The following is a 19,245-nucleotide window of genomic DNA, read 5'->3' on the forward strand; positions in this document are numbered from 1 at the left end:
CCTGTAACAATGAAATTGAAATAATGTATCCTTAAGGTACTGAATTAAGTAGAGAGACCATTTCCTCTGCTAGATTGAGGTCAGATATGTCTTACTACCTTTATATGTTCCTCAGCGCCTGGTATAGTATTTTGAAACCAGTAGGCTTTAAAATAAATATTATTTAGTGACACAATTTCCTCGCCAAGCAGAGAGACAAAGCAACCAAGGGTGATACAGGTATAAACGGAAACTAATTCACAATACATTATGGAAGAGAATGAAGATGTTTAAGAAGAAGCATTGTCTCACAAAATGAAGAAATTCAACTAGGGAGAAAATCAAACCAAAACAAAAGGGAGCTTTGAATAAGATATAGCTTTGCCAGATATGTAGATGGAACCAGGAGGAAGACAGCAAAAAGGCATGAAATAGAACAGATCTTTCAAAGTGACATGTTTTTATCAGTAGTGATAGTATAATTATCACATTTGTGTCCTATTACCTCAGTACCTGATACATTATGTGAAGAAATGCTAATGAAAATTAAGAAGATGAAATCAGGAAGACAATGCACCTTACCAAATAAATACAGAAGAAATTCATGCTGAAGGCAACGCAAATTTCAGAGCACTTAAATATTCATTTTCAAAGTACGTCAAGGAGGTGATTCCAAAAGAATAGAGAGTATAGCTGATGCTTTAAAAAAAGTGGGGAGTAGGGGAGGCAACTGAGAAGACATCTGGTGTTAACCTAGATGTATGCAATCTTATTTTTATAAAGAACAATATATCAATATTACCCAACTCTGTGTGTGTGTGTGTGTGTATACATACACACACATACATATGTGTGTGTGTATGTGTGTGTAGGGTTTGATGAAAACATAAAGCAATTTTCAAGAAATCATAGGAAAGTTTTTAAAGACTAAACTTTCACAACTGGCTTGTATCTAATAAATATGAAAAATGTGAACCCTTATTGTATCTATTGTTTCTTGATAGAGTTAGAAAAAAAAGCAGCCTTAAAATCTTGCTTAAAACAAGATGCCTCTCATTTCTATATTGAAATCATACAAGAGTGACAAATGAGATTATGAAGATAAAAATTAGTTATCTGCTATGCATTGATATCAAGAAGCAAAATGAGGAGGAAAAAATATGTTTACCCAAGGAGATCACCAGTGTCATCAAAGAAGGCCTTTCTTAAATCCAGCTAGAAGAATTCCCTCTTGATGATGAGGCTCTCAAAATGCTTTTATCCTTAGTTGATAACACTTTTTTTTTAAAGCTTTATTGATGTGTTTTGGTTTTATATTATGAACATTTACAGATTGCCCTCATTCTGTGCGGTTTCAACAATGTGAAAACAGTTAAATAAAAGTAACAATGCCATGGCTTCATCTGAAGTACATGTCACATTCCACATTTGTAACATCTACTTTTATCTCTCTACTTAAAAAACAAAAAAAAAACAAACCAGAAATCTATTTTTACTCCCTCCCACTCTTACTGGATTGGAAAAAAAAAAAAAGAAAAGCAAAGCAAATTCCTTTCAACGAATACGCAAGGCAAAACAAATTTCCTAATTGTCATTACACAAAAATGTCTCCTTCTGTACCCTAACTCCTTCCCCGCTCTCTCATGGATAGCATATTTCATCATTGGTCCACTGGAATCACATGGTCGTTGTATTGATCATAGTTCTTACAACTCTCAAAGTTGTTGGTTTGTGCAATGTTGTTGCCTGAATTGTTCTCCTGGTTCTGCTCATTTTATTTTTCATCAATTTATGAAAACTCTTAAAATCATTCACTTTTATAATATTATGTTAAAGTATGGTTATAATGTTATAGTATAAATCCTTCTTATGGTTCTACTTAGTCTACCCTGCATCGGTTCATGTAAGTCATTCCTTATCTTTTTGATATCATCCATTTCCTGATTTCTTATAGCATAGTATTGCTGTAAGAAATGAAAAGGTGGTAGTGCTTACAGCCCAAGACTCCATCACATTCATATGCCATAGCTTATTTGGCCATTCTTCAATAGGTAGAAAACCTCTTAGTTTCAACTTTTTTTTTTTACTATCACAAAAAGAGATGCTATAAATATTTGTATAAAGGACCTTTTCTTCTTTCTTTGGTATCTTTTCAATTTAAGCCTACCAATGGTACAGTTAGGTCAAAGAGCTTACACTATTTAATAAGATTTTGTGTAATTGCTTTTCAGAACGGTTGTACCTTTTCACAAGTCCATCAACAGCTCATCAATGTGTCTATTTCCCATGTCTACTCCAACGTTTATTGTTTTCACTTTTTTGACATCCAATCCTGTCTCATTGTCTTATTGATCCTATTTACAAGTAATTGATTTTGTCCTGTAAACGCTTTTGTGCTGTAACTGCCTAGGTCATGGTTCTTGCCTCTAATGGGCTGATTTTAGAAATCCAACTCTTCTGCCTCAAGGGATTTAACTGACCTTGGAGAAAGCATGTGAACAGAAAGAGTGTGGGCCTAATATCTTTATACCACCGAGCTACCCTTCAAGGATGTCTGCTTTGCTGTACAAATGCCTGGGCCAGTTATCTTGTGCCTACACACTGACAATGAGCACTTCTTAGTCTCATGAGAGAAGAAAGGGGTCACCACTAACTCCCATTACCAGACTTCCAACCAGTCATATTGTTCATTGTGCTTCAGCTCTGTAACCAACCATGTTGCCCATAACCTCATATTGTCATCTACCCTGCTCTGTTCTTTGTTCTGTACTCCCCAAACCCTTATAAAAGGAAAACTGATTGTTTTTTTTGTTCAGGGTCTTTGGCAGTAATGGAGGCAAGCCGCTGACCCATTTAGTGACAGATAACATGCCCCTGTTAATAAATGTTATCTTGCTTAGAGATCTGCCTCAGTTTACCCTCTTGTTAAAATTAATTTATGACACTTCTATAAGTGGGCAGACTTGCTTTAATTTTCATTGCTTTAATTAAGATTAGAGACATTTAATCTAATTAGAATTACATTTGGAACATTTTTTTATGTGACCATAGATAGTGTAGATTTCTTTCCCTAAGAACTACAGATTCATGTCTTAAGATCATTTATCAATTGGGAAATTACTCTTATTAATATTCTTATTTCTTATGTTTTGGAAATAATGATGAAAATAATAATAGTAGCTGACATTTGTGTAGTCTTTCTATATGCCAGGCACTGTGCTAAGTGCTTTACAATTATTATCTCCTTTGATCTTCATAACAGCCTTTGTGACAGAGGTAGGTGTGATTATTATCCTCATTTTACAGATGGGAAACCAAAACAAACAGGGATTAAATGACTTGCCCAGGGTCACATGGCTACTAAGTGTCTGAGGCCAGAAAGAGACCTTTATCAGAGAAACTTATTATGAAAATTTTTCCTCAGCTAATTATTACCTTTTAAATCTTTGCTTTATTGGATTTATTTTTGTAAAGTCTTTTGCTTAATAATGAACTTTTCTCCTAGCCACAGATCTAATAGATAATTTTCCCCATGTTTCTCTAATTTGTTTATGATGTAACCTTTCTTGTCTAGGTCATTAACCCATTTAGAACTTATTTTTATGAAGTGGACATCTTCCACACTGATGTCCAATATTCCAAGCACTTTTTGTCAAATGGTGAGTCCTTAAATCAGTAGCTAGCATCTTCATATTTATTGAAAACTTGGGTACTAGATAGATTTGCTTCTCTGTGTTGTGGACCTAATCTGTTACACTGGTTAATCTCTTTATTTTTAATTAGTACCATATTGTTTTTATAATTACTGCTTTATAGTATAGTTTGAGACCTGGGCTTACTTTTCTCCTATTTCTTTTCATTATTTCTCTTTTGACCTTTTTTCTCCCATGTGAATTTCATTATTATTATTTTTTCTAATTCTATAAAGCAATCCTTTTGTAGTTTGACTGGCATGGCGTTTGATAAGTAAATTCATTTAGGCAGTAATTGCATTTTTGTTACATTGGCTTTTCCTATCCATGAGCAATTAATATTTTTCCAATTGTTTAGGTGTATTTTTATTTCTGTAAGCAGCTATTTGTAGTTGCATTTATGGAGTTCTTGTTTGTCTCTTGGGAGGTGGACTCTCAAGTACTTTATGCATTCTGCAGTGATTTATATTTTGCTCTTCCTACTGGTTTTCATTGGTATCATATGGAAATGCTGATGATTTATGTGTATTTATTTTATATCTTACAAGTTTGCTGAAGTTATTAATTGTTTTAATTAATTTTAGTGAACTCTTAAAGGTTTCTTAAATATACCATTTTACATATCATCTGTAAAAAGTGATCATTTTATTTCTTTATATATGGTTATGCCCTCAATTTCTTTTCTTGTCTCATTGTTATAGCAAGTATTTCTAGTACTATGTTAAATGGAATTAGTAACAATGGACATTTTACATTCACTCCTGATTTTTTGGGAAAGATTCTTGTTTCTTTCCCTTACATGTAATGATAATTTTTGGTTTTATATAGATGGTATTTATCATTTTGAGTAAAGGTTCATGTATTCCTATGTTTTCTAATGTTTTAAAAAATAGAAATGGACATTATTTTGTCAAATACTTTTCTGCATCTATTAATATCTGTGATTTTTATTTTATTATAAATATGATTAAGCTTATAGTTTTCCTAATGTTAAGACAGTCCTTCATTCTTGCTTTACATCCAAACTGGTGTATAGCCTTTGTGATATGTTGTTTTTGCGTTTTTGCTAACAAATTATTGATAACATACTGACTGCACTGAGTCCAGGGCACTGCAAAGCCCCATCTGTGAACTGCATAGTAAAAGAAATCAGTCTAACTATCCATATTGGAAAAACAAAGTGGATGAAAATGCTCATATTATGATATGGACCTGAAAAGGAGAAGTACATTGAATTAGTTGATTAATGTCCTATCTTGGACAAGGGCTACTAATGGACAAGAACTGGACTGAGAACAGAAGAGGAAGAAATGATTGTGCTGGAGCCAGTTTGGGAACTTGTACATTGCTTTCAATGATCTTCAGCTGCTCATTGCTCTAAAAGCACAAATCTTTTACATTCTTAGAATGGTAATGTTCTAATGTCAGGCCTGTCAGTCATTGCACAGATGACCTCAGAAGAATTGAAATGATAAATAACATAATGGGCACTGGATCAATAGATGCATGGTAGTCATAATTAACAATGTTGACATTTACATAATTCTTTAAAGTTGTAAGCTATCTCAGCTCGTGGCACAGTGGATACAGCACTGGGCCTGGAATAAGGAAGAGCTGAGTTCAAATCTGGACTCAGACCCTTACTAGCTTTGTAATCCTGAGCAAGTCACTTAACCTCTGTTTGCCTCAGTTTTCTCAACTATATAAACGGGAATAGTAATTGTACCTATCTCACTAAGTTGTTGTGAGGATTAAGTGAGATAATAATTTTTAAAATATTGTTCTAGTTCTGCTTACTTCTCTCTATGTGAGGCAGTCATTTCAGCTTAGATCATCAACTGGTTATAGAAAGGTAAAATTCAAGTAGGTGGTGCAGTGGATGACAGAATGAGGAAGACTCATCTTTGTGAGTTTAAAGCAGTCCTCAGACATTTACAATCTGTGTGACTCTGGCAAGTCACTTACCCCTGTGTGCCTCAGTTTCCTCATCTGTAAAATGAGCTGGAGAAGGAAATGGCAAACCACTCGAATATCTTTGCCAAGAAAACCCCGAATGAGCTCGTGAAGGTGTGGACATAACTGAAACTAACTGAACAACACTAAATTTGAAACATGTCAGGATGAGGACCCTTTGCCTGTAATTTCAGTAACTTTAGCTTGACTTGTTTAAATTATCCGCCAACTCCAAAAAATAGGAAAAGTACAAAAGTAAAGATGTTGGTTCTATTATCCTTTTTTTATGCTTCCACACATTAATAATTAAGTGGATTTGTGATTTTATTAATTAGTCTGTTCCTTCCATGAATGAAGATCTTGACTCACTCAGGCCTTCTCATCTTTTGTCATTCTTAGCCATGTTCTTTCATGTCTCTGCCCCCAAGAATCCACTGACTACATTGGAAGCCTTCTTCTTTGTCTTTTTATATTTTGTTGGAACCAGCAGAAGTGTCAAACACACACCCACTTGTTGCACTGCAACCCACAACACTCCAGTGCACTGCCAGAATCAGATTAAAATATAACAGAAATATTTAACAAAGTAAATAAAAATACAATTTGTTGTTCAATTGCGTCTGACTCTTTGTGACTCTGTTTGGGATTTTCTTGGCAAAGATACTGAGTGGTTGGCCATTTCCTTCTCCAGATCATTTTACAGATGAAGAACAGGCCAAAAGGGTTAAGTGACTTGCCCAGGTTCACATGGGTAGTAAGTATCTGAGACCAAATTTGAACTCAGGAAGATGAACCTTCCTAACTTTAGGCCCAGCACTCTATTCACTGTGCTACCTAGCAGCTTTTTCTTTTTAATAGGCAAGGACATAATGTATTCTGACTTATCTGATGTCTGATGTAAAAAAAAAAAGCTAGTAAGTATCTGAGGCTGAATTTGAACTCAGGTCTTCCTTACTGTAGGCCAGGTATGCTATCCACTGTGCCACCTAGCTGCATAAAAGTATGATACAACATGGATAATGTTAATATGTGATTTTCTAAGTCAATATGCAGAAGCAAGGATCTTTAGGTGTAGTTCCATTTCTATTTGAGTTTGACACCATGCAATGGAGCACCCTTCCATCGTAGCTGTTCTGTAGGGGCCTTGCTGCCCAGTGAAAAGAAGCCTGGATTTGAAGTCAGAGAACTTGGCCTCAAATCATGGCCCCACCACTCCTTATGACCTTGGGCAAGTAATTTATTCTCTATGGACCCCAAGCTGATCAACTGTAAAATGAGTTGGACTCCATGAGCTCCCTTTTGCCTCTACCTTATGATCTTTTCCTCTTTAAAAAAATTTTTTTTTAAAAGACAGGGTATCACCATCTGTCCTTGGCTGAAAGCATAGGAGCTACTCAGAGCTGGATCCCTCTGCTAATCAGCATGGCTGCTTCTACCTGCTCTGTTTCTGACCTGAGCTGGTCCCCCATCCTTTGGTAACCTGGTGGCCTCTGCCGGGGGAGAAGATAACATTGGTGCCAAACAGTACAGGCGCTTGGTGTGCATAGCCCACTGCAGCTGGGGACTCCTGGGTGTCAGAGGCCCACCAATTCCACCTCCCTGGTGGCCGGCATCACAGGCATGTGGTAGTACCCTGCCCCCCAGCCCCACCCCACATATTGATCTTTTAGTCTTGCCACACACCTGGTCATACATTTATTTCTTCAGTGGTATCCCTTATGACATTTCATGTCATCACTGGAAAAATGTTGCAGCCTCGCTGTGCCTACTCTGAGTCTTTCCAATGCTTCTTGGATCATGTACAACTTAATTCCTCTGAATTTGCGGTGTTCCAAGATTTGAAAACATGCAGCACCCCTGGGAGAACATTTGTGTTAAAAGCTTTTTTTTTTTCCCACCAGGGAGCAGCTTGCAGTAATAATAAAACCTAGCATTTGTATAGTACTTCAAGGTTTGCAAAGCACTTTAGATATGTTATTTTATTTGACTATCATAATAACCCTGTGGGGGAAGCTGTTATTATTATTCCCATTTTACACCTGAGGAAAAAGAGGCTGAGAGAAATTAAGTCATTTGCCCAGGGTCATTCAACTAGTAAGTGTTTGAGGCAGGATTTGAATTCAAATGTCTTCTGACTCCAACTCCAGCATTCTAACCCACTGTGTCTGAAGTTGCCTTTCTATTGCTGGATAGGAGCAGAGGGTAGGGGAGGAGCAGTCATTCACACTTGTGCTCCCCTTGGATGGAATCTTAATGAGTGACCAGGGGGAGGGAAACCATTGCTGATGCCAGGAATCCAAATACTGTCTGTAGGAAAGAGGCTCTTCCAGACACTTTGTTTTGGGTCTTGAGGGACACTGAATGAGATACTCCGAATTCCTAAACTAGTCAACTTGACGTTCCTAAACTCAAAGGAAAATACTTCTTAGCCATCACCCCCATCTCTTCTCTCTAAACCTTTGGACTCTGTCCTCTGGGAAACTGGGCTTTGATGGATGAGATTTTGACTCATTTTGTCCTGAACCAAGCCTCTAAGACATTTCCTGGCCTTTGTTACATGAAGTCAATACTGCTTTCTCTCCCCCTCCTCCCCAGCTCCCCACCACTCATTGTCTCACACCTTGAGAATTGTAGTTCTTTGAGCTTAAAGACTGCCTTGCTTACTTGTATTTGTATCCCAGAACTTAACACAGAGCTGGATACATAGTAAGTGTTCAATAAATGTTTTATCTGTCAGTTACGTGACAGTGACCAGGGTGCTTTGCGTTTAATTGTGGAATGGAAAATGAAAAAGGCAGACTAGATTAGGGAAGGTGAGGACTCACTGGGGGAGAGAACGCTTAACCAAAGGGGTTGGTGGAGGAAGCAGAAATATGCCCCTGTACTGGACAACAGGCCGGCACTCACTCTCCTAGACCAGGGGTGAGGAATCTGTGGCCTTGAAGCCACATGTGGCCTTCAAGATCCTTAAGTGCGGCCTTTTGATTGATTTCAAATTTTACAGAACAAATGTGGTCTCAAGGCCAAAGGTTCCCCACCCTTCCTCTCCTAGACAATAACCTCTCATATGCTGGAAGACCCCCGACTTGCTTCTCAGCTTTATTTTGCCTTCTCTCTTGAAAAATCTACACAGATTGCCACAGTCTGGCACATTGGTGGAAGCTATGACAACTTAGAAAACATCATGCCAGTTCAGGAAAGTTCAAAGTTCAGGACTTTAGTCAGCCTTGGCTTTCAACATTTGGGCTCGAGAATCAGACATGAACATAATGTTCCAGCCTGGGGTTTTCTCCCTGGCTTCTCCACCCCCCAGCCTACTCCTACCCTCACCCTCATCCTTTTCGAAGTGACACAGTCCACACATCTTTCTTAGTTCAGTCCTTCAGCAAACATATGACTCATGGTTAGAAAGAAGTGATTATCTGAGTCTTCAGGAGCACCAGACCTGCATCAGGGTAGGAGTTGGGGTCAGTGAAACTTGGAAATCTATTTTTTCCCCTATTTTACCTGTTACTTCATTGGTGTGGGAAACTCTCAGAAAGAGAATTTCTTTTGTCATTGCATTTGAATGACTGTTCTGCAACTTGAGGTGTTAAAGAGTTACTGGGGGCCCTGAGAAGTGAATGACTTGATCCAGGTCACTTGGTTAGTGTGTGTCAGGGGCTGGACTTAAAATCAAGATCTGGCTGATTTTTGAGGTCAGCACTACTGTCTGTTTGTCCACCACTCTCCTCTGCCTTGCTGGGCATCTTTTGGGAGGAAATTTTTAATCCTCGGGTTGTTTATTGGCTTCTAACTGGAAAATCACACTAATTTTTTGTTGGTGGTGGTGTTATTGGAGTGTGAGTGTGAGTGTGAGTGTGTGTGTGTGTGTGTGTGTGTGTGTGTGTGTGTGTGTTTTGGGAGACAAAGGTACTAATGCTGGAGGAAAGGTGGTGGCCCTGATTGTCTGGTGGGCAAGAAAATGACACAATCATGTGACCTGTATGAACCAGCTTCTGGCTTTGTCTCCCCTCACACTGAAGCGATTCCCACACCTTACAGAGGAAGGGAGGTAGCTTCCCCTCCTCTTCACCCTCAACTCCCAAAGATAAAACTCCTCAAATTGTGACCTACATAGAAAGAAGCAATTATGTGCTGCATTTTGATGCAGGAGAAGGGCACAGAAAGCCAAGACTCTTGCTTTATGCCACAGAGATGACTTCTGGGAAGTTGTTTGGGCATTTATACAAAGCACCAGCTATCATTTGCTTTTCTCAGATAATGGAAGAATTTTAGAGCTTCATGATAACCTATTTTGGCTCTTCTCAGATGTTCAGAGAAGGAAGAAGGACTTTCCCAGAGGTGGCAGAGATGGGGCTTGAACCCAGGTCTTCTGAATGGCTGGTGGTTTTTTGAAGCACAGAGCAGAAAGCAACCTTGCTGTGCATCTTTTTATAAAAGCCTCTCTTACTAGTGTTTCTGTTGTCTAATTCCAGAGATTTTAACCTAGCAGAGGCAGAGGGGTATGTGTACGTGTGTGTGTGGGTGGGGGGGGGTGAGGAAAGAATTTTTGTGCTGTGGATCTCTGTGTTTTCCATTGTCAAAAGAAGGGATTTGGAGGAGTCAGGCCACTGAGCCACGTCCCTCTGTCCAGCTGGCTTTCTATTCCGAGCTTGAGACAAAGGGCTACCCTGAGTTTGAGTTCCCCTTAAAGAGAAAATAACTCATGATTGCAATGGATTCAGACTGGCTTTCAACTCTGGAACTAAGCAAAGAATTATTTGGATGGTGCCAAGGCAGAAGGATCGAATGGAACCTTGCATTCCAGCAAAAAGTAATAAGAAAATTAATCCTGTGTAGGTCTTGTGGGCCTACCCATTTCAGACGATGGCCTCCCAAGACCAGTGAGAAGCCAGAGCTGGCTTTGTCCTGCCTCGTCCTGACCTGGGCCTGTTTGGTTGTTCTTTGATTCCATGCCTTGGCCCTTTGGTTTTTGGGTTGTCGTTTCTGCCATCACTGTGTGGAGGCCTTCTCGGTCTTCCAGCTGTGCAGGGTGTGGCTCTGTCTTTCATGTGCATCAGGCTTCACATCACCCAGTCTGTCACTTTCTTGCTATTACACTCCAGGGCCAATTCTGAAGCTGCCACTCACTTCCTGCCAACACCGCTTCCTCTGCAATGTGTTACAGCTCTTTTAGAGTGAGACCACCTGAGCCAACATGCCTTAGTTCTAGTCAATGTATTTTCAACTTTGTGGTTAGTTAGCTTTTTATCCCCTCTTAGCTGTCAATTCATTTAAATTGTAAATATATATATATATATATATATATATATATATATATATATATATATATATATATATATATATACATATATATATATATATACACACACACACACACATATATATGTGTGTGTATGTATGTATGTGTGTATTAAGTGCTAACTTTGTGTGAGGCACTGGGGATGTAGGCTTTCCTTTAAAAAGCCTACATTCTCCTATGGGGATACAACATGCTTGTGAAAAAAGGTTTAAGATGAAGACCCTTTGTGTCATCTAGGTGGTTTCTGATGGAAGAGGTGGTGCATACTCACACCCTTCTGCTCTCTACTTCACTCATTACCTTATTAATTTTCGTTCTAAATTCTAAGGCAATTGGGGAGTGTATTCTGATATTTCCTACGTAGCATTTATCTGTGTAACATAGGTAGTGAGTAATAACATCTCAGGAGGCCTACAACTAACAGGAATTCATAGAGATCTGGAGTGCCCCATTCCATGTCTCTGGGAGACTGACGGTCCAACTTTGTGGAGAGTAGGTACGTAGCCGGGACTGGGTTATATCATACCTTCACTCTTCAAAGGGGTTATTGGATTAGAATTATATCTCTCTATTACACAAGAGATATTTTCAGCCTAAGGATACAGTTCTCTTTTAGGGGAGAGCATAATTTTTTGGTGATTGGGAAAGAGTCCCATCCCAGATCGGGAGGGTAACAGATTAGTCTCTGCCATTTTAATTCCATTCCTACTAAATGCTTATTACATATGGATAGCAGGCAAACATTTAGCAAAGCAAACAGTAAAACCATAATTGGGGAATTTTTACAGATTAGTTGAGATGACATCATATTACATTAGGTTCCTTGGGTTTATTTTGTACATTACTTAAGTTTTCAAAGTATTTGCAGACATTATCTTTCTTGTTTTTTCACAACAACTCTGAGAGATATGGGTTAGATAAGACATGGCAAGAAGAATTTATGAAAGACTTACTATGTGCCTGGCACTGTTCTGAGGCCTGGGGATACAAATACAAGCGAGAGAGAGAAGAGAGAGAGAGAGAGAGAGAGAGAGAGAGAGAAGAGAGAGAGAGAGAGAGAAAGAAAGTCTGTCCTTACTCTCAAGACCTCAAGGAGCTTACATTCTAAAGAAGACAATACGAAAGCTAAAAAATGGTGAAAGAACATGACACATGGTGTTGAAAAAGTCAGAAGCACAGACAGAAGGAGAGTGAAGGTCGGCAACCCTGAGTTCTCCAAAATGATAGCCCCAGGAGAAATTCCCCAATGGGAGAGGAAAGCTGGCATGGTGGATAGATGTTTCAGGTTCTGAGGGAGTTTCTAGGGTGAGAGTGTAGCTCTCTGATACCTATTTGACAGGAAAGGCTTAAAAAAAAAAAGACACAGAGACATTAAATAAATTGCTTTGACCTGAGGAATATGTGACTAGATAGTAGCAGTTAGAACTACCTTGAGGTTGGGTGAGGGGAATACATGAACAAAATTGTGTTGATCTTTGTGTGATAGAATACAGAGGACAAGAAGGAATGAGGCCCTCACAGATTTACTGTGTTTAGAGGCAGTTCCATACATTTTCACTCTTGGGTACCTGAAGGCCAATCTCTTGTTTTAATTTTTTTTGTCACCATCAATCCCTGGTCATTAGAGATATATTAACCCCTTTTTTATCTTTAACTGTAGATGGAGAAATGCTTGCAGGTTTAAAAGTAGCATTTACTAATAAACCTAGGCTAAAAGAAGGCAAATCTATAAAAGCACATGAAGGAAGACAAGTGATGAATAAAGGCCTAAGGGTGGAGACAGCAATCCCCTCACCCCCACTTTGCCCTGATGCCCTCATCCTGGGAGAACACTTCTCATTGAGTCAGTCTCAGATAACATCCCTAGCATTTCCAGACCGAGAGTACAGTAACTTTGGGGCAGAATTAGCCATGACACATTTGCCCAAGGTGCAACCTACTTATCTTGAATTCATCTGTGATGCTGCCCTTTGACCTGGACATTCTGCCCATTTTCACCAGAGAAAGCTGGTGGTGTACTCTGGGCCTTTTCTGTCCTGGGTCCTGCCCAAGGCAGGGAACTTATCTCTCGCTTTTTGATCTGCCACCTTTGTTATGATCCCTGCCTATGCTAACTACACCCAACATTTGAGTCAGACCTGTACTTTTGACCTTTATTTACCAATCCTTACATGGCCCGGCTTGAATGACCCTCCTGGTAATGGACTCCACAGAGCCTAGGCCTAGACAGTGCATGGAGGAGTAGAGAGCCTGATGAGCATTCTAGCTGCTTTTGCTTGAATCTAATTTATAAATATCATACATTTACTTGGGTAGCCTTTTTCTCTTATTTCTGGATTCTCAGAGGTATTTTAACTAGGTTAAATTGCTAGGTAAGTAAGTGATTTCTGTATAATAATGTAACTAGGGTATACTTTTCTAGATAATCTATCTATCTATCTATCTAATCTATATAAGTGTACAAAACACACTTATAGCAACTCCTGTGGGCCTGACAGTGCAAATGTACCTATTTTACTGATGGGAAGACTGACACTCAGGGGAAGTAACTTGCCTAGGTGGTAGAGTTGGGACTCAGTCACTCAGTCAATAAACATTTATTACAGACCTGCTAGATACCAGACACTATGTTAAGTGCAGGGGATGCAAAGAAAGGCAAAAGACAATCTGTGTTCTTAAGGAGCTCACGGTACAGTGGGAAGACAACTTGCAATGTGCAATAGCACTCTATACAGAGTCAATTGCAAGGTACTGGCATTATGTACAAGGTGGTATTTTAATTGGGATTTGAAGGCAGCCCGGGGGTGGAGAGGAAGGAGAGAATTCTAGGCATGGCTGACAGCTAGTGAAAATGCCTTGTTTGAGGTGTCTTGTTCAAGGAACAGCAAGGAGGCCAGCGTCACTGGATCTAAGAGTCATTGGGAAGTGTGGGGTGGCTGTAAGTTGTAACAAGACTGGAAAGACAAGGGAGGCACGTTATGAATAGCTTTGAATACCAAGAATTTTTTACTGAGTAGGAGTTTTTTGAGTAGGGGGGTGACATGGTCAGATCTATGCATGAGGAAGATTACTGAGAGCTGAATGGGGAATGAATTAGAGTAGGGACAGACTTGAGGCAGGCAGACCCAGTAACAAGTTATTGCAATTGTCTAAGTGTGAGGTGATGAAGGCTTGCATTAGAATGGTAGCAGTATCAGAGGAGAGAAAGGAACGAATTTGAGAGATATCACAAATGTAATTTTGACAAGATCTGATCATTGATTGGATCCTGGGGTGAGAAAGAATGAGGAGTTGAGGATGATACCTGGGGACCAAGGGAATGGTGGTACCCTCCACAGTAACAGAAAAGGTATGAGGGGGGGAAGGGCTTAGGGCAAAGACCATAATTTCAATTTGGGACATTTTGAGTTTAAGGTATCTACAGTACATCCAGTCTGAGTCTTAATGGGTCCATGGCTTAGTGGGGCCAATCTTGCCTGAGTCCTCAGTTACCAGAACTATGAAAGACATTATGATACTATGCCTCATTTTATTCCATGTATCATCTTCACCCTTTGCAATAAATGCTGTTCTGCTGACTTAGATTGTCAGATGAAGGGCTATTTCCCTTGTGCTTTGTGGCATGACAGGGGACTGGTCAGTGAGGACCCAATCTTATGGGCATGTGCATGTGGTGAGCCTCCCTCTGGAAGTTTGTGAAGTTGTGCAGTAGAGGAGTCCATTTCTCCATTTCTGAGAGCGTGCCGATATTTTCTGGCTATTTTTTATCCACTTACCCTGGGATAAAGAAAAGGCCTTTTGGTTGTCTACTGAGCCAGAATTGAGTGTGCATATGAAAGGCATTCATCTGTCATGTTGACCTCTTGGGCGACTGATGTGAAAACCACTGCGACTCTCTGGATAATGAGAGAGATGGTACCAATTGCCTACTCTTTCCCAGGCATCTAGGTGTACAATGAATAGAGTGCTGGATTTGGAGTCAGGAAGACCTGAGTTCAAATTTAGCCTTAGATAGTTACTAGCTATGCAACCCTGGGCAAGTCATTTAACCCCTGTTTGCTTCAGTTTCCTCATTGGTAAAATGGGGATAAAATAGCACCTACCTCTCAGGGTTGTTGTGAGGATCAGATGAGATAATATTTGTAAAGGGCTTAGCACAATGCCTGACACATAGTAGGTACTTTATCTATGTTAGTTGTTATTATTATACACCCCTCTCCCCCTCCTCCCTGCCAATTACCAGGCAGACACACATCTTGGGAACATGGCACCATTGTTTTCTCTCTCTGTTCTTTCCTGCTTTTTTGATGAAGAACAATACGAGACCTTGTAAGAATCAACAGGTCAGAAGATTGAGTTTCAGGAGGCCAAGAAACTGACTGAACTGCCCATTCGGCATAGACTCTGTGCCCCGCAAAGCAGTCCTGCTGAAAAGTAGAGCAATTCACGGTGAACTTTGGAACTCCTCAAGGACACCTTGAGCTTCCAGGGCTGTGAGTTTCTTTGGCCCCATGTGGTCCTTAGACAGGTGCCTCACTACTGTTTTAAGTTTGTGCTTATTTTTCCCCCCAGTGGACTATGGGTGTGTTTGTGGCAGGACATGCTTCTGGTGCTGGGAAAATGCTTTAAAACTATTGTCCTTGCCATGCCATTTGAATACGTGCCTTTGCTAAAGAATGGAGTCTACTGGTTGATTAAGGAGAAGCATGTCAGTAAAAGCTCGTGAACTAGAGTTTAGAAGGAAATCCACCTTTAGGGTTACCCTTAGCACCCTGGTAGTGGGTATAGCCACCTTCTGGGAACCCACTCTGCCAGTGATGGTATGAATTGGGTGAGTGACCACTGAGTGGGTATTATACAATTAGCCAGTTCAAATTTCTCTATCTGCTGTTATGTTATCTTTGTAGGGCATTAGTGAGGCAGCAGGTATAAATCCAGTCCTTTGTAAGGTCTTCCTGAAAAAGAATTATTGTCTGGGAGTATTTTGGGGACAAGCAAAGCCTATAAGCATACCAAGCGTACCCTCTTTCCGGTAAAGTCCTCGCTTGAGTCAGCTAGAAACTCTGGCTGTTATTTTTCCTATAGCTTTTAAGACTTAATTCTTTTTTAATACACAGGATGAGTTCAAAAGTGCCCAGTGTCTGCTTTTCTTCCTTGGGGCTTTCTTTGCCCATTTCACAGTTGACTGAGGAATTCTAGGCATGTGTCTGCGGCTCACTGCAACCACTTGTATGTCAGGGCATACATTCTGTGAGGGGTATACAGAGACATATAGATAGATATCAGAAAAACTCTGAGATCTTGGGGGACAAAATGGGAAAGAAGCAGAAATTGTGTTTGCATGACAACAAAGAACCTGTTGATTCTGTCAGATTCTGTCTGTGAGATGGTCTGTTTGTATAGACAAAGGTAAAAAGAAGCACCAGTAGAATGTAAGCTTCTTGAGGGTAGGGTCTACTCTTGCTTTTATCTACTGAGAAAGGAATTAATTAGCTTCATTTTGAGGAACAGATTTGCAAATCGGGAATTCTCCTGATCAGAATTCCTGATTTGCAAATCTGTTCCTCATAAGGAAACTAATTAATTAAAGGGCTACCTGATTACTGGCCCTTCAGTCTCTGGCCTGCTGTTCAGTCATTCTCAGGCTAGAGACTGGCTCAGTAAAATCCTGTTAACACCACTTATCTCTGGGCCTCCCTCTTGAGGATGACTGTCCTAACTGGTGGGTAAGTGAATGAAAACTCACCTAACCCACCATTATCTAGTTGGCCCCAGGATATCTAACCATTCAGTAGGAAACCAGGGCCCACTGGAGCATCTTGCCATGGACTTGCCATCAGCCTGCCCTCATGCCCCATCCCTTCCAGCTTCCACACTTTGCTCAGAGAACAACAATCAACTCAGTTCTACCACTGCTACTGAAAAATGATGGCAATGGCCTGGCCACCCCTTGGCTGTATTCATAATCCCTGTGACTTCTAAGACCAAAATTCCCTTCCAGGACCCTAACTCTCCCACAGGTGTTGATTTCCCATTAGAATGTAAGCTTTTAGAGGGGCCAAGGGCTCTCTCACTGTTGTCTTTGAATCCCCAATGCCTAGCTCAGTGTCCCATGTATAGTTGGTTCTGGATAAATGCTTCATTCAATCACTGTTTCACATTCACAGAGTGAATATGCTGCATATTCACAGAGCCTGATACTGTACCTCTACTGTCTAGGCAATGGTTACATTAAGTAAGGGTGGGGAACCTGGGACCTTTAGGTCCTTGGGTGCAGCCTTTTGACTGAGTCCAAGTTTCACAGAACAAATCCTTTTATTGAGGGGATTTCTTCTGCAAAGTTTGGATTCAGTGGAAGGGCCGAGCTTGAGGACTTAGAAGACCACATGTGGCCTTGAGGCTGCAGGTTCCCCACCCCTGGGCCAGACCTCTAAAAGAGAAACAGAACTGTAGTTATAGAGCTGACAGCCTCTGAGATAAACAGAACAATTCCCATCCTACAGTCTTCATGGACTGGAGCCTCTGAAGCAAATTTCACAGCAGATCCCTGCCCCCCCCCATAATATCAGGCTTCATTCTTTCTGAACCTCAATAACCTGTTCCCTATCATTGAAACCTCAGGTGGCTCCAGCTGTTCCTGTCATTCACATCACCAGCCTTTTCCCTTCTGGGAATTCATTTTTCCTGAAGCAGCATTTTAGCACCAGATTAGCCACTAGTCCATTAGCGCTTTTATCACCTAGCAATATTTGCCATCCAAAGGGTGATTAGCACAGTTGCCATCTATTAAGGTGAGATTCATTGGTGGCTTTCAGTCAATTGTCTTACTGTAACCTGGGCCTTAATTACACAAAATGGTTTTGGATGTTTAAGTAGATGTGCTGCTAGGGCTTTCAAATTCTTGTTCCCTGAGCTATCTCTGCCTCTCCTGGGTACATTTCATTTATACCTTTTTTCCAAATCCCCAAATCTCCACCTACTCTTACTACCTGAGTCCTTGGTAGATACTTAACAGATACTTCCTAAATTGAACTGAATAGCTGGCTATAAGTGAATGCATTGTATACAAAATATGGTGGGATATTTCTTAATGAAATGGACCTTTACCAATGGTATTGAAATATCTCACAGAGTTATGTCATCCAGGTCAATGTGGTTGTTTTTTTAGTCATTTTCAGCCGTGTCTGACTCTTTGTGACCCTGGTTTTTTTTTTTGTGGGTTTTTTTGGCAGAGATACTGGAGTGGCTTGCCATTTCCTTCTCCAGCTCATTTTACAGATGAGGAAACTGAGGCAAACAGGGTTAAGTGACTTATCCAGGGTCACACAGCTAGTAAGTGTCTGAGGTGAGATTTGAACTCACAAAGATGAGTCTTCCTGATTCCAGGCCTGGCACTCTATTCACTGTACTATCTAGCTGCCCCCAGTCAATGTAATAATATGACCAAATAACATATGTTTTATAGTAATTTTTTATCTTGTGAAGTTATTATTTTTTCATCATTTTGAAGATAGTAAACATAGAGACCTTTCAACTTTCAAGAATCTAGAACTACCATCAACCTACCACTATTCACATCCAACGTGGTCATCTTATCCATTCCCTGACATCCAAAGAGAATTGCATCTAAATTATCTCAGATACATGAATGTTCAAGGGGCTATTCTCAAAAATATCTGAGGAAAAAAGATTTCATAGTTATTACTGGTAACTCCTTCCCGTGAAATCACCTCAATTCAATTCAGGAAACATTTTTCTTTTGGATATAGTAATATTTTATTTTTTTCCTCAATTACATGTAAAAAACAATTTTAAACTTTCATTTTTAAAAATTTTGAGTTCCAAATTCTCTCCCTCCTTCCCTTCCTCCCCTCTTCCCTGAGATGCCAAGCAATTTGATATAGGTTATACATGTGCAAGCATGCAAAACATATTTCCATATTAATCATGTTGTGAGAGAAGACACATTAAAAAAAGAAACACAACACCCAGGAAAAAAATGAAGTGAAAACAGTATGCTTCAATCTGCATTCAGACTTCATCAGTTCTCTCTCTGGAGGTGGATAGCATTTTTTCATCATGAGTCCTTTGGAATTTTCTTGAATAATTGTGTTGCTAAGAATAGCTAAGTCATTCGCAGTTTTCATCATACAATGTTGTTGTTACTCTGTACAATGTTCTCCTGATTCTGCTTGTTTCACTTTGCATCAGTTCATGTAAGTTTTTCCAGGTTTTTCTGAAATCATCCAGCTCTTCATTTCTTATAGGGCAATACGTTAAAATTATACAACTACAAATATACAATTACATTACAAT

The sequence above is a fragment of the Phascolarctos cinereus genome, unplaced genomic scaffold, assembly GCF_003287225.1.
Source record: "Phascolarctos cinereus isolate Bilbo 61053 unplaced genomic scaffold, phaCin_HiC Scaffold_726;HRSCAF=1367, whole genome shotgun sequence".
In the NCBI taxonomy this organism is placed as follows: Eukaryota; Metazoa; Chordata; class Mammalia; order Diprotodontia; family Phascolarctidae; genus Phascolarctos; species Phascolarctos cinereus.